This window comes from Culex pipiens, chromosome 1 (assembly GCF_016801865.2).
Source record: "Culex pipiens pallens isolate TS chromosome 1, TS_CPP_V2, whole genome shotgun sequence".
In the NCBI taxonomy this organism is placed as follows: domain Eukaryota; kingdom Metazoa; phylum Arthropoda; class Insecta; order Diptera; family Culicidae; genus Culex; species Culex pipiens.
The window spans coordinates 128341862-128355060 of record NC_068937.1 but is presented as its reverse complement, the minus strand read 5'-3'; the positions used below and the strand labels follow the sequence as shown (position 1 = coordinate 128355060).

At 37.0% G+C, this 13199-nt stretch overlaps 1 protein-coding gene across 4 annotated transcripts in view; it reads right to left on the bottom strand.

Annotated features, from left to right (window-relative positions):
- LOC120423585 (AN1-type zinc finger protein 6) overlaps positions 1–10755 on the bottom strand; it is a 51594-nt gene extending 40839 nt beyond the window's left edge. For 2 of the 4 annotated variants that reach the window (XM_052707941.1, XM_039587446.2), the window contains exons 1-2: positions 10572–10755; positions 816–1094 (exon numbers count right to left, since the gene is read on the bottom strand). The gene's annotated coding sequence lies outside the window, so the exon portion shown is untranslated. The remainder of the gene's footprint in view (positions 1–815; positions 1095–10571) is intronic. The other 2 variants (XM_052707944.1, XM_039587448.2) reach the window with 2 other exon arrangements.
- Positions 10756–13199: the final 2444 nt, after the last annotated feature.

The following is a 13199-nucleotide window of genomic DNA, read 5'->3' as shown; positions in this document are numbered from 1 at the left end:
CGCCAGTGGACTCTTGACGGGAGGGCGAAGAAAGAAAAAAAAAACGGCAAGCGAACATACACACTCTACCCTACCCTCAACACACAAAGACGGTCGATGGCCTTTTCCGGAGGTTAGCCGGCCAAACGCTGTCCACGGTTGATGGGTACCAAAGAATCACTCGAAGCTTCGAATTCCTCGAGGAAACGCCCTAAAACTAAACAAAAGGAAGGACCACAATTGAACCACCTACCCTAGGGTGCAATTTTCCACCGCCACAGAAGGATAAACTGCGCTGCTGAGCTGGCCTCGATCGGCCTTTGATCGGGTGCTTATTTTTCTTTCTCTGCCATCATCATCAGCTCTATGGTCATTTCTGCTGGCCACGAGAGCCAGAAGCGAAACACTCGGGGTGGCTTTATTTTCTGTGGTCATGTGCACGAAGATGGTAGGCCAAATTGAAATTGTTTTTAGAGAAAAAATTTCAGGAATAAATTCACTTATTTGATGAGAAATTATATGGAGAAACAATCGTGCTCAAACTCAATCCATTTTAAAGAATCATCTTTGCGGTTACCTTTACGCAGTAGGCCTGGCCGCTTTAATACCAGTCGGTAAAAGCGTTAATAACTACGCCATTCCGGTTAGGCTGGAACAAATATTTTTAAAAGTTTTTGTCAGGTGGTGCTATTCAAGTATCTAAAGTTCTTCGTCATGATGGTTATCCTTGCAGCATTAACACTGCATCTTTTATTTGTTTCAACGATCATACCATGGTGAAAACCCAAATTCTCGTCCAATCATCGAAGGTGAGCAGCATAAGTAATAAGACTTACCAGTTAAAAGATGATATCTCGATTCGCTGCGCTAATCTTCGCCGGATGGATATTCCAAAAAAAAAAAAACCTTGTAGACAATCGATCTTCGAAGCACTTCACTCAAATGCACTTTTTGTTTTGAAAAAAAAACTTTTCACTGTCACAAGAAGTTATCGAAGTCAAATCTAGCAAATTTATTTTATGTTTATTTAGCGGAAGATAATCGCTCCCACTACGTAATTTACGCGGAGGACCACGCACTCTCGGTGGCCACGGATGAGTTCCGGCTTGCAAGAGCTGTAAACGGAAAAAGAGAAAATATTTAGAATGTTTAGTAGAGTATTCTGGATTGAATTTAACTGAAATAATGTCCCATGTCTTTTTCCTAGGGGCGTCTTATTTTTTTTTTTAGTTTTTCTGTTGCAAGTTTCTGCTCATTTCTAGGCGTCCGAAGGTTATGTGTGGTGAGTCACCCAAAACCTTTTTTACGCAAATGGACCGACGTTTTACTTCCCCATCCGATAGAAAGCCAGGAGGATCAGGAAGGTGCTGTTTCTTATCCCTCGGGCCAACCCTTGGATTTGGGCTTTAGAATGGATTTAGACTAACTATAAGGCAAGGGTCTTATAGAAGACGTCAAATAACATCACCACATCAAATCATGAGTAAAAATGTAAATTTATTGACAAAATCACGCAAATGTTGTTGATTTCTAGGTTTTGCCTTCCTCACCTCACTGAGGCAAGGCTATAAAATCACTCGAAAAATGAATTTCTTAAATACACCTCCTAGATTACCTTCACGTATACTATCTAATCCAATTCTGAACAAATGTCTGTGGGGATGTGTGTAGACATGATTTTTTTCCACACGATTATCTCAGAACTGGCTGAACCGATTTTGGCCGGATCCGCCTTATTCTGTTCGTTTTGGGGTCCCCTAAGACCCTATTAAATTTTATTCTGTTTAGTGAAGTACTTTTAAAGTTATGCCAAAGTTATGTAGCTACAAAAAGGGTGATTTTTGCATAACTGCGTCTCTTCTGGAAAAATCTGTATTAATTATGTTGCTGAATACATCATTTTGTCTCGACAAAGATTTACACGAACTTTTTACTGAAATATACAACTCATAAGACATTGTTTACTAAGACTAGGGGGACAGCATGCAATTCCATCGTGCCCCTAATGCAGGGTGGCCACCAGATTTCGATTTTCAATTTCCCGGTTTTTTCCCGGTTTTCTCCCGAGCCCAGAAGGAATTTTCCGAAATGTTTTTAAACCAAATTACAATGTTTTTTATGCTAACGTTAGAACCAACATACTTTTTGAACGCATACATTTGGTTAAAAGTTTGAATTCCTCAAGAAAGCTTTCAAATCTTGAATAAAAAGTAGGTAAGTTGTAAACGAAGCCGTTTTTATCTGTTTCCAATCCAAACATCTAATTTCCATAATGATTGGGATTTTTCATCATCATACATGTAGATTTTATAAACTCAAAATAAAAAATCGTTTAACTTTTTAAAATGAGATTGATTATTACTACAATTTATTAATTTTGTAGAAAAGATCTGTAAATCTGTAATCTGTAAATTTATGTAAATGCTCGTTAATTCGTTAGTTGCCCCGAAAAATCAGAGGGCAAAAAAATATTTTTCAAAAAACATTAAAATTTCAATTGAAATTTAAGTGCAATCAGCTGAAATCAAAATAAAATGCATTCCCTTGCGTTTGGAATCATCTTTAAGCATGTTTGGGTTGATTTAATAATCTTTTAATTTTTTAAATTTTACACCTTTAGTTTTTTTTTGTTACCGTCAAATCTTACATTTTTTGAAGACTAATGGTTGCAAAACAAATAAACTAGTGTAAAATGCATTTTTGAACACTTTTTGCATTCAAATGTTGAGACTATGGATTGTTCCCCCACTTGACCCCGGCCAGAGCCGAGGGACAAAAACTTTGAAAAATATTAGCATCGGCTTTTTTTTTCAACATGATTTAAATTTTTGTGTTGATGTAGTAACCACCTAAAAGTGATTGCCTGTATTTCAAGTGACTTTTTTGTAGCAGAATTCTAAATATGTTGTATTTTTCAAATATCTGAAAGTTTTACATATAAATTTCAAACGACATTTAAAAAAATACTTTGCAAAAAAAAATCATTGCAAGTTGTCCTTAATAATTTGTCTGGCTGAGAATCTCAAATATCATCAAATAAAATAATATTTACAAACAGAAACTCCATGATATTATTATTTTTAAGTTGAAATATATTATAATTCAACGGTTCTCAACTTTTTCTAGGCTAGGTACCCTTTTTAGTGCTACTTAAGCTGCTGGTACCCCCTAGCGTTCATACATGAAATTTTTCGTTTGCATGAGATTTTTCTACATTCCAATTCACGAAGAAAGAAACTTGAATTTTGAAGTATTAAAAATGTCGTAAATCATGTTTCTAGAGTTGTTTAAAAACATACTGGATAGGCCACACAACGTCCATGTACATTTCTTCAAATCAGTTTTCTTAATAAAGCTTCAAAATAAAATGTTGTACCCTGTTTTTCTTTAAAACTATCTACTATCTGTAGAAATTCCTTTTGTTAATTAAATTTTCGCTGTCTTTTTTCATTTCTACAGACATTTCCTATATATTTTTTAAATTATAATTTTTGGAGATTTAAATTTTGTAAATAGTATTTTTTTGAAGTTGTAGCTATTCTCAATAGAAAAATTATCTATTAAATGGTTGAGAAAATTCTTTTCTGCTTTCTTTTTTGAATATTTTTGATCCATTCTTTTGTTGCTGAGATACAGGCCAAGAAAAATATTTTAAAATAGTGTATTTTGTGTGACAATTTGAAGGAAATGTCTGATCTTTAAATTTAGAGAGATATTTACTGTAATGTTGTTTTCGTACCATGAGATCCATAATTTCCACTTAGGGGAACTATACCCTTTCTCAGCCTACACAGAAAAAAATATGTAAATTTACACAGCACGTAATTACTGTTTCTTATGTAAACTCACTCAATGTAATGTCCAATGTAAATCTAAATCTAATGTAAATCATGAATCTAATGGAAACGTTGAGCATGGAAACTCAAATCTGATGAATTTCTACCCGTGTTCGGCTTCCTGTAAATTCCTATTTAATGTAAATCATATATCCAATGTATTTCTGCCAAACGTTGAATTCAAAACTACCCGAACTAAAAATAGTTATATTTGGTTCTCTTTCTATCGCTCTCATATTTCGCTTGCCCACTGCCTGAGCCTCGACCTGAACAAGTTGATGCTTTAGCCTCTCGTTTATAAAATGCGAAGATGGCTCAGTCGGCAGCGGGTAGCAGCAGTAATACCGAACATCCTACCCGTCGTCCGTTCGATTCCAGTCCAGCGTTATTCCACTTGGCCGTCGACGAGAAAGCGTCCCCTACCTCTGAAACAACTTTTTAAAATCCGAATTTCCTTTTGCTGCCCGCTTCAATAATTTTAAAATAGAACATAGGCCACACCCTTTTCCTACTGCATTCCAAGTCGAGCTTCTCATTCCCATTGGCCAATCAGAATTAGTTGATTTCAACTAATGTAAATTCCAAAAGTAATGTAAATTCCAAAACTAATGTAAATTTTCAAAACTAATGTAAATTTCCAATGAATCTAATGTAAATTTCCAATGAAACTAATGTAAATATACATCATTTATCATGATACCTTTTGGTACATGATAAATAATGTAAATTTACAGGAATATTTTTTTCTGTGTATTTCTATTATCGGCCTATCAGCACTTTGATCATGAATTACAGCTTTTATAAAGTGTTTTTGACTATTCTGAAGTAATAAATAGCTCAAATAAAAGTGAGCAAGCAACTTTCCATTGTTGATACATCTGAAAATATTGATTTAATAGCGGAAAACGGCAAAAGTGATGAGAATGGGTCGAACGGCTTAGTGTGATTAAAATGGGTATATTTCCCCTACAAAGAATCCTAATTTTTATTTTATGCAAAACTAATATTTTAAAAATTTCTAAACGAATGCAAATTATAGATTTATCATTCAAATATTTTTTAAACATTTTCTGATTTGGTCAAAAACAATTCGCCCGTAATTCATTGCACCTTAAGCATGGTTGTTATTTTTTTTGCTTCAAAGCAATTTGTTATTTTTTTCTCTCTCAAATATTTTGCTTGGGACAAATGGCCGCCATTGCGGGGATTGTCCTCGGGACTCCCTGAGACCGCTCGTGGTACCCCCAGGTGTACATGTCCCCAGGTTGAGAATCGCTGGTAGAGGAAACATTTCGCTTTATTAAAAAAAATCGCCAAGTAAAAATACAATAGGATACAACAGAAAAAAAATTACACAGATTCAAACATAGTTTTCGCGAATTCTTCATTTAAAATAACAGGAATAATATTGCTTATTGCGAGATAAACTCACGTTTCTCCTTCGCTGTGAGTGACAGGAGATTATTGCCGCCTAACTACCGCAGTGTAAAAATCAGCAAGTTGAACTGAAATTTGGCTGTCAACTTGGTTTGTTTTGAATATTTTCCAAAAAGTTAGCTTAAAACTCAAGGCAACCTTTGACAACAGCCAAAAAATTGTTCTGCGGTTGTCATGCGACCATTATCTTGCGGTCGTATCACCGCGCGTGAACTCTAATTATTGACGCCCGCAGTAATATTATGCTTGGTGAGATAATTTAACATTTTGCGGTTCTGGCTACTGCGCCAAGTGCGGTCGTCTGGTCTGAACTGTAGGCGGCGGCGACTAAATCGCGCAGTTTCAAAAACCGCAAAAAATGTTCAAGTGTCAAACACTTCAGAAAATGGAATCAACTCCAAAACGGAATGCATCCGTTACGTTGGATTCTAGCAATTCAGGAGACGAAGAATCCCTTCAGGTAATAATGCAATAAAGTTAGAACACAGCAGAAAATTAATTACCCACTTTTGAAATTTTCAGCGCACTAAAAGACCTACGTCTGAGGTGCCTATCGAGTACAACATTGAAGGTGACCTGGAGGAGGATGAAGCCCTGTTTATACTTGAAGTATCGGTTCTGAAGAAGAACTTCAAAAGCCAAAAGTCCAGCAAAAACGTGGATCCTTAAAAATTGGTGGAAACTTCGTTGATGACATTTTACGTTCTGTTTGAGATCATTGCATCCAGTTTGTTCTCTAGGGTGATATGGACAAAACGCATACGAAGCCACGTAGGGCAAAAAGGAGCCGGAATGTGAAGATAAACAATTTTTTTCTGCGAATAAAAAAAATCAACAATTTTACAACGATTTCTTTATTCAATAAACAAACACGCTTAAATCCTAATTCCTCGAATTTTTGGTATAGACCTTTGTTTGGGTCGAAAACCCCATAAGCTATGAATGCTAGCACTATCTAAAACCCACACGGAATTGATCCTTGGGGTGCGCTGGATACGGTTCAAATTGGCACTGGGCTGAACCGAAAGAACACTTTTTCCCTGTCTGTACGGATGAAAACGCCATCCCGCTTGTATCTAGTTCGCAATTGTTGTGATACACGGCAGTGCAATTCTCGGACATATTTCCACTAAAATTAAAATATTATATTGAAAACTCTACAAAAAACAAAACTAGAGCAAACTACCTACCAGATGTTGATAGAAGACAAACTGACATGAGCTAAATTATGCACTGAAAGGCCTACTAAGGGGCCGTTGCGATATTCGCAGCTGCGGGATACGCTCGCAGCAGAATGACAATTTATCTTTACAGCCGCAATATTCTAATTGAGAAAAGAACATATTGAACTCATTAAAGAGGCTTTTGTAAAAATTTTACCAAACTTAAAATATTTTCCCGGTTTGTCAGTCGAATTCCCGAGTTTTTCCCGGTTTTCTCCCGGTGGATAAAAATCCCGGTTTTTTCCCGGTTTTTTCCCGAGGTGGCCACCCTGCCCTAATGTTGGCATATCAGCACTTTTAACCCTCTAACGCCCAGAGCTGTTTGCTTATCGTAAAAATAGTAAATGGCTTAATTTTGGTACAATAATGCAGGAAATACTTTACTTTGACCCACAAACATCGAATTGGGGCAAAAAAGTAGAATTTGAAGTGGTGCACCAGAGCACCATCAGGAAGATAAGCAACTTTTTTTTAAACCACAAAATCTCGTTTTCTTCAAATCTATTGGTTCATTTGTTTGAAAACGCTTCGAAATGTGTTAAAAACTACTTATTCTTTGCTGTAAGACCATATTTCTGAAGTATGAATTACAAATTCTAAAATCTTTGAATTTTCAGATTTCTTTGATTGGCTCATTCAAAATTCACAAACAACCATTTTCATGAAAAATGAGGAAAATAATAAAACTCTCGGTCTAATAACAATGTTTTGTCTTGTTTATGAATAGTCAAAACGTTTATAAACTTTTGTTTTGATAAAAATAAGCTTTTTCTGTAATTTAGAAATAAGTGCTCCTGAATATTTAGTTGCTCATATGCCTAGGTGGTGCTCTGGTGCACCAAATGAAAAAGGTTGAAAAACACTTAAAACCGGTCCAAACTCACAATGTTATTCACAGGGGTTCTTGTCCAAGGTTCAAATGATAGCAAAACATTTTTTGTTACATAAAATTTTGTGTTAGGTATTTTTTACGGGCTTTCGAAAACAGGTCTTATTTATTTCCCTAAAATTGGCCCATTTTTGTTTACATTTCACACTGTAACTTTGCTTGTGCTCAACCAAATTTGATGAAATTTAGGGAGATGTTAGTATACATTCTACATGAACACCTGCAACTTAAAGCACCATGAAAAGTTGTGTCAGTTCCGAGATATTTGAGTTCAAAGTTTTGGTGCTCTGGAGTAACCATGGGCGTGAGAGGGTTAAATTCAATTACAGTCAACCTTTTCTCCATTATTTTGGAGAGTTGGTAAAAAAAGAATTGAAAATTGCTGTTCTGGTAAAAACAATAATTATAAAAAAAATTAAATGAAAAAAATTAAATTGGAATCTAATGAAAAAAATAAAAATAAAACAAAAACTCTTAAATTAATTTGTAAATACAACCTAAAATACAACATGAATGTGATGAAGGCACCAACCACCTTAAGGTGGATTAAGTAACGTTTTAAGTTTTCTCAAAAGTTAGATTGTTTGAAAATATTTGTTTAAAATGTTACCAGGAGCTATTACAAAGGTTATCAAACAACAATGGAACCTTCGAATAGTTTAGAGGCTTGGTGGTGGAAGTGTTAATTAATTCGCAATTCGCAATTCGCAATTTTCAGTGTAAGAACGGGCCTTGACCGATCTTATGCACTAGGTTCCCGACGAACACGCACTGCCCTTACACCTACATCTCACCCTTGCTCTGAGTCAGTACGAGCAGCACGCTAGAACACGCTTTGAGTGTTCGTGCCAGGCATGCACACCTTCTTTTCCGGTTACGCATTTTAACTCGGCCGGGGGTGGTACATTAAGTAGGGTTTGATGTAAGTATAAGCGCCTAACCATTTACAGTGTGCCTAACAACTTTCATTAAAGCAAAAACTGTTTTATTTCTAGTTTGAATTCAAAAACTTTTTGTTATTTACTGTGTATTGTTTTCTCCTGAAATCTTCCCTATTGTTGAGTCGTGTTTATCTGTTGCTATTTCTTTTGTCGCGGTGTTTTGTTACAATTTTTGGTCCTAAGCATGTTATAAAAGTTCACCAAAAATACAATAGTAATATTTGTGTTAATCCTTTAACCATTCCATACATTGAGTAAGGGCTCAAACCTCACTTGTTTGAAAAAAGGGTGAAGATTGAAAACAATTGACAGTAAAAGAGAATTTATTTTATAAAAATCAAGTATCAATAGTAAGAGAATGATGAGCTTATTTTGAAGAATAAAAATGAGAGGCTAGATGTATTAGATGTAAAATTAGACAATATAGTAATGATAATTTATAGGACAGATAAAGAATTATTCAAATAAATAAATTCGCAATAAAATCAAAAAAGATTAGGCGAATGATAAATAGACTTGATATTACTAGTACATTAAGGAAAAGTATATTTTTAAGGAAAAAAAAAAAAAAAACAACAAAACAAAGTTTGTTACAGCAGTATCAATTGATAGAAAAGAGTGAAAAATCTTTGAGAGATAAGAGAATCAAAAGTTAGTAAAATCAAAATCAAATGATGGATATTAAATAGAAGAATCAGTGAAGAGAAGTGAGAACCAGTAGAGCAAAATAAAAATAGGAGATAGGTGGTAGCTGAGAAAGAAGAGAAGAGAAACCCCGTTGTGCGATGTTTCAGGTACATCCACAGCAGTTGACTCAACATACTGCGAATCAAAACAATACCGTCTACAATCACAAATTACTTCCCTTTCCCACATTGTTGCGCCCCTTTCTTTTAGCCGTCTCGACTCTGACCCGCGGTGGTCAAAGGTTTACGATCCGTTTCCACAGGCCACCAGCTAGGTCATCATGAAAACCAAGCCAACGTGGAGGTAAGAAAATAGGACACTCGCAAGGAACCAGAGCTATACTGTTCTGATCAAGATAATTCGGATGATCTAACAGAACTACGGATGTAGTTAGTTACGCTCCTTCCAGGATGTTCCTTACGTGGACGTCAACCGAAGAGCACGCAACAAGGTCAGTGCCATTGCATGCTCTTAGGTATCAATCCTTGGCCTGCGGAAGTGTTAATTAATTCTAAACTAATTAGTTTTAACTCAAAATTTAATTCATAATTTTATTTTTGAAAGTCAAAAAATCATCTATATTGTTCATTACATCACTTATGACTATTCGCTTAAACCACATCCGTCATTATTAAGTTGAAACGATGTTTGTTGATGGTTATTACACATTTTTTTCTATTCTATTTTTATTTTTTCTTAAGAACACTCTTTTCGAGATTTCCGAATTTCGGAAACATCCCTATTTTGGCAACATGTTCCCAAAAACGGGATGGCACTGTAGTCAAATTTGAAGAACCTCTAAGCAAAATATGCGCTTCCCAAACACAGATGTGAACTTCAAGTACCTAGAATGCATACACTAAGCCACCGGAAATGCGCTTCCCAAACACGGATGTGAACTTCAAGTACCTAGAATGCAGATATTTTTAATGAAGCAAAATAAACGTTTCCCAAACCAATTTTTTTTTTTTATTCGTTTCTAGCTTTTTGATTTGATATGTACTTATTATAAAGTTTTTGATTTGATGAGCATTTTACTTGCTTACTACGACTTCAATACAGTAAGTAAACTAATAAAGGAAATTAGACATGGGGAAGAAGTAAATTGAATAACAATAAGTTGCTGCTGCTGCTGGTGATGATGTTATTGTTCCTTCTCTTGAAAAGTGTACTCTGTGTGTGTGTCTGTGTTTGTATAGTTGTGTGTCTGTCAGTGATTTTTCGCTCTCCTCTTTTCCACCTCTTTGTTGTCTCTTTCTGTCGCACAGCAATTGATTGCATAAATGGGAGGAGGCAATAAAAAAAAGACAATCTGGTCCCGGATTCGAAATTCTAATTAGCAACAAATTTCGCAATTATTTAGAGCACATCTAGAACTTTCTTCACAGCAATTTCCCCTGCAAAACAAAGCCCCAAAGCAGCGCACAAAGTCGAAAAACTGAACCAATAAAAAACCCATTCGCCGCCATATTTGAAATTCGTGGCTCTGGTGGAGAAAATGGAAGCCCGTCCGTCCGTCGTCGTCGTGTGATCTAGTCGTCCTTGGGACGGAACTTTTCAGCTTTCAGCTCACACCTACCTCGCACGATCGAAATTCTTCCCGCAAGTCGCAATTTAGCTCAATAATCCACCCGAATTTTCCTTTTTCCCGAAAATCACTCGCGATTTATTGAAAACTTTTATGGATGACACGACGACAAACCCACGGCGCGACCAGTGAAAACCACTTTCCGAACCCACATTGAACGAGGAAAATTAACTTTTGAGACTGCTTCTTCTTTTTCTTCTTGCTCTTTGCAAAGTTGGCTCCCTCTCTCGAGAGAGAAGAGAGCGAGAGAGAAAAGAAGGCGATGACAGTTCTTGGCAACGTGTTTCAATCAGAGAGGTGTGCACATTTTATCAAAGACAAACAGAGCTTGGAAATTCTTTCAAAATTCGTGTCGTTCTCGAAGAAGGACGGAGTCAAGCAAAACCTCGAGCAATACCAAGCAAAACAATGTATAAAAAGGCCAATGTGAGCGAGAGTGTGAGTTTGTTAGCAAAGAGTATATAGAGCTATCTAAGCCCGACCTCGCGCACACTAGCTTACCATTTGTTTTTGCTGGCGGGTACAAATTTTAACCTAAAAATCCATCGTGAACGTACACACAATACATGCGAACGTATTTAGATAACTCTATTTTGCTCACTCCTACTGTAAAATCTACTAACGTGAGCAGGATACACTCTTTGTTTACAAACTCACAATGGCCCGTGCATTGGCCCCTATATCTACCCTAGAAAAAAAAAATACTCTGAATTTAAAAAGATCGCTCGTTGGATTAAAAGTTCGCGTTGGTGAATATTCGTAGAAAGTTCAAACTTTTCAATTTAAAAGTTGGAAAGTTTTTAATACTACCATGCATTTATGGAACAAAATCGTTGTATCGGTAAAAGTGTTTTAATTTTAATTGGAAAAGAAACCTTTTATAGGAAGAATAAACAACATTTAATACTACAGTGTTAATTTCAGAAAAATGTGGTTGATTCTAGGCTTGATTTTATATTTATTTTTAAAAGTTTTAAACAGTATGTTAAATAAGACATTTTGTTATAGTATTTAACGCTTCTGGCCAAAATCCGAGTCCAAGCTGTACCGATTCTTAGGGTACGCCACCGGTCACTTCCGAAGACCCCAAGCTGGACGGTTCCAGACGGACGTTTCGACGCGCGACAGCAAAGTAGAGAACAGGATGGTCATGTTGCCGGCCTTCATCAGGACAGGTTGGCTGTAGATTCGGCAAGGGTGATCAACGTCTCCTGGCTGGAAAGTGAAGTGCCTGAACGGGGAGTTCCCGATTATGGAAGCGCATCCGGAAGATTGGGTTGATGAGGCCCTCGGAACGGAATTCGATTTCGAGCACTTCATCCTCCTTGGAGAATTTCACGCTGTCCAGGGTTCATTCGGCTGGAGCTGCACCGTCGCGAGATGAGCATTTGTGGATGGTTATTAGAGATGGAAGTAAGTGAAGTTGGCAAGCCACTGTACACATTCTCATTACTCACAGGTGTTGTAAATCGCCGGCACCGAGTGCAACATCCGCTCTGGCTACCTCCGATTATCCCGCTTCTCGACGTCCTCCTCTTCGTTGGCTCCTTCTCCTCACCGTGAAAATCACCTGTCTCGTACTTGTCCAAAAACCGGATGTTTATCTTCTTCAATGCAATCTCGTTGTTCACGCAACTCTTCGGCAGCGCCATCTCCTCGATGATCTCGTTACATGGACTGCAGTCCTCGCGGGAATTGACCTTCAATCACCAATCCCGGGCGACCACCACCGAATACAACCGGTGCGAATCCACATTCCTACCTCCCATCCTACAAAAACAAACAAAATCAAACACAAACCCCACAAAACACCCAAGCTTCCTTTTTACCCATTCCGGTCGTGGAACAAGTGCAGTTCCTACAGGAAGCTCGCCTTGTCCTCTTTGAGCACTTGACCTCGTCCCGCACCCGCACCACCCTCCTTCGAAAGCGTTCCGCTGCTGCTGTTTGGCTCACGAAAGTTTCCGCGTCCGATTCGTGGCTGCTGCCTAGAATCACCAGCACCACCGAATCCACCAAAGTGTTTGTTTACATTTGGAACTTAGTCGTACACGGTTACACGAGAACGTCAAAATGAAAGAAATTCTACAGTCGTATTAAAATTTAAGACTTTTAAATCAGTTAGTATGGGACCATCCACAAACCACGTGGACACTTTTGTGGTAATCTCAACCCCCCCCCCCCCCACGTGGACAATTGTCCATATAAAAAAAACTTTTTTGTATGGAGCGTGGACAATCGCCAAACCCCCCCCCCCCATCTAAAGTGTCCACGTGGTTTATGGATGGTCCCTAAGGAGATTTTCAAAAACTTTACCAGTAAAAGTTTGCATATTTTAAACAAGAAAAAAACTTTCCCTCAAGCTAATTTTAGCAACTTTTTAAATCAAAAATAAGTTACTTTTGTCATTACGATAATATTTTTTTGTATGTATCATTAGAACATCTTCTTTTGCTTTTATATTTTGAATTGAAAAATTATGCTCAAAATTCAAGTGCGTTTTTCTCAAAACTCACGGTTTGTACATGATGCTTTTTAAAATGTTGACGTCAAAATATCCATTAAATTTACTTCAAAGACATTGAAGACTGGGCCAATGGTTGTTGAGATACAGCTTGA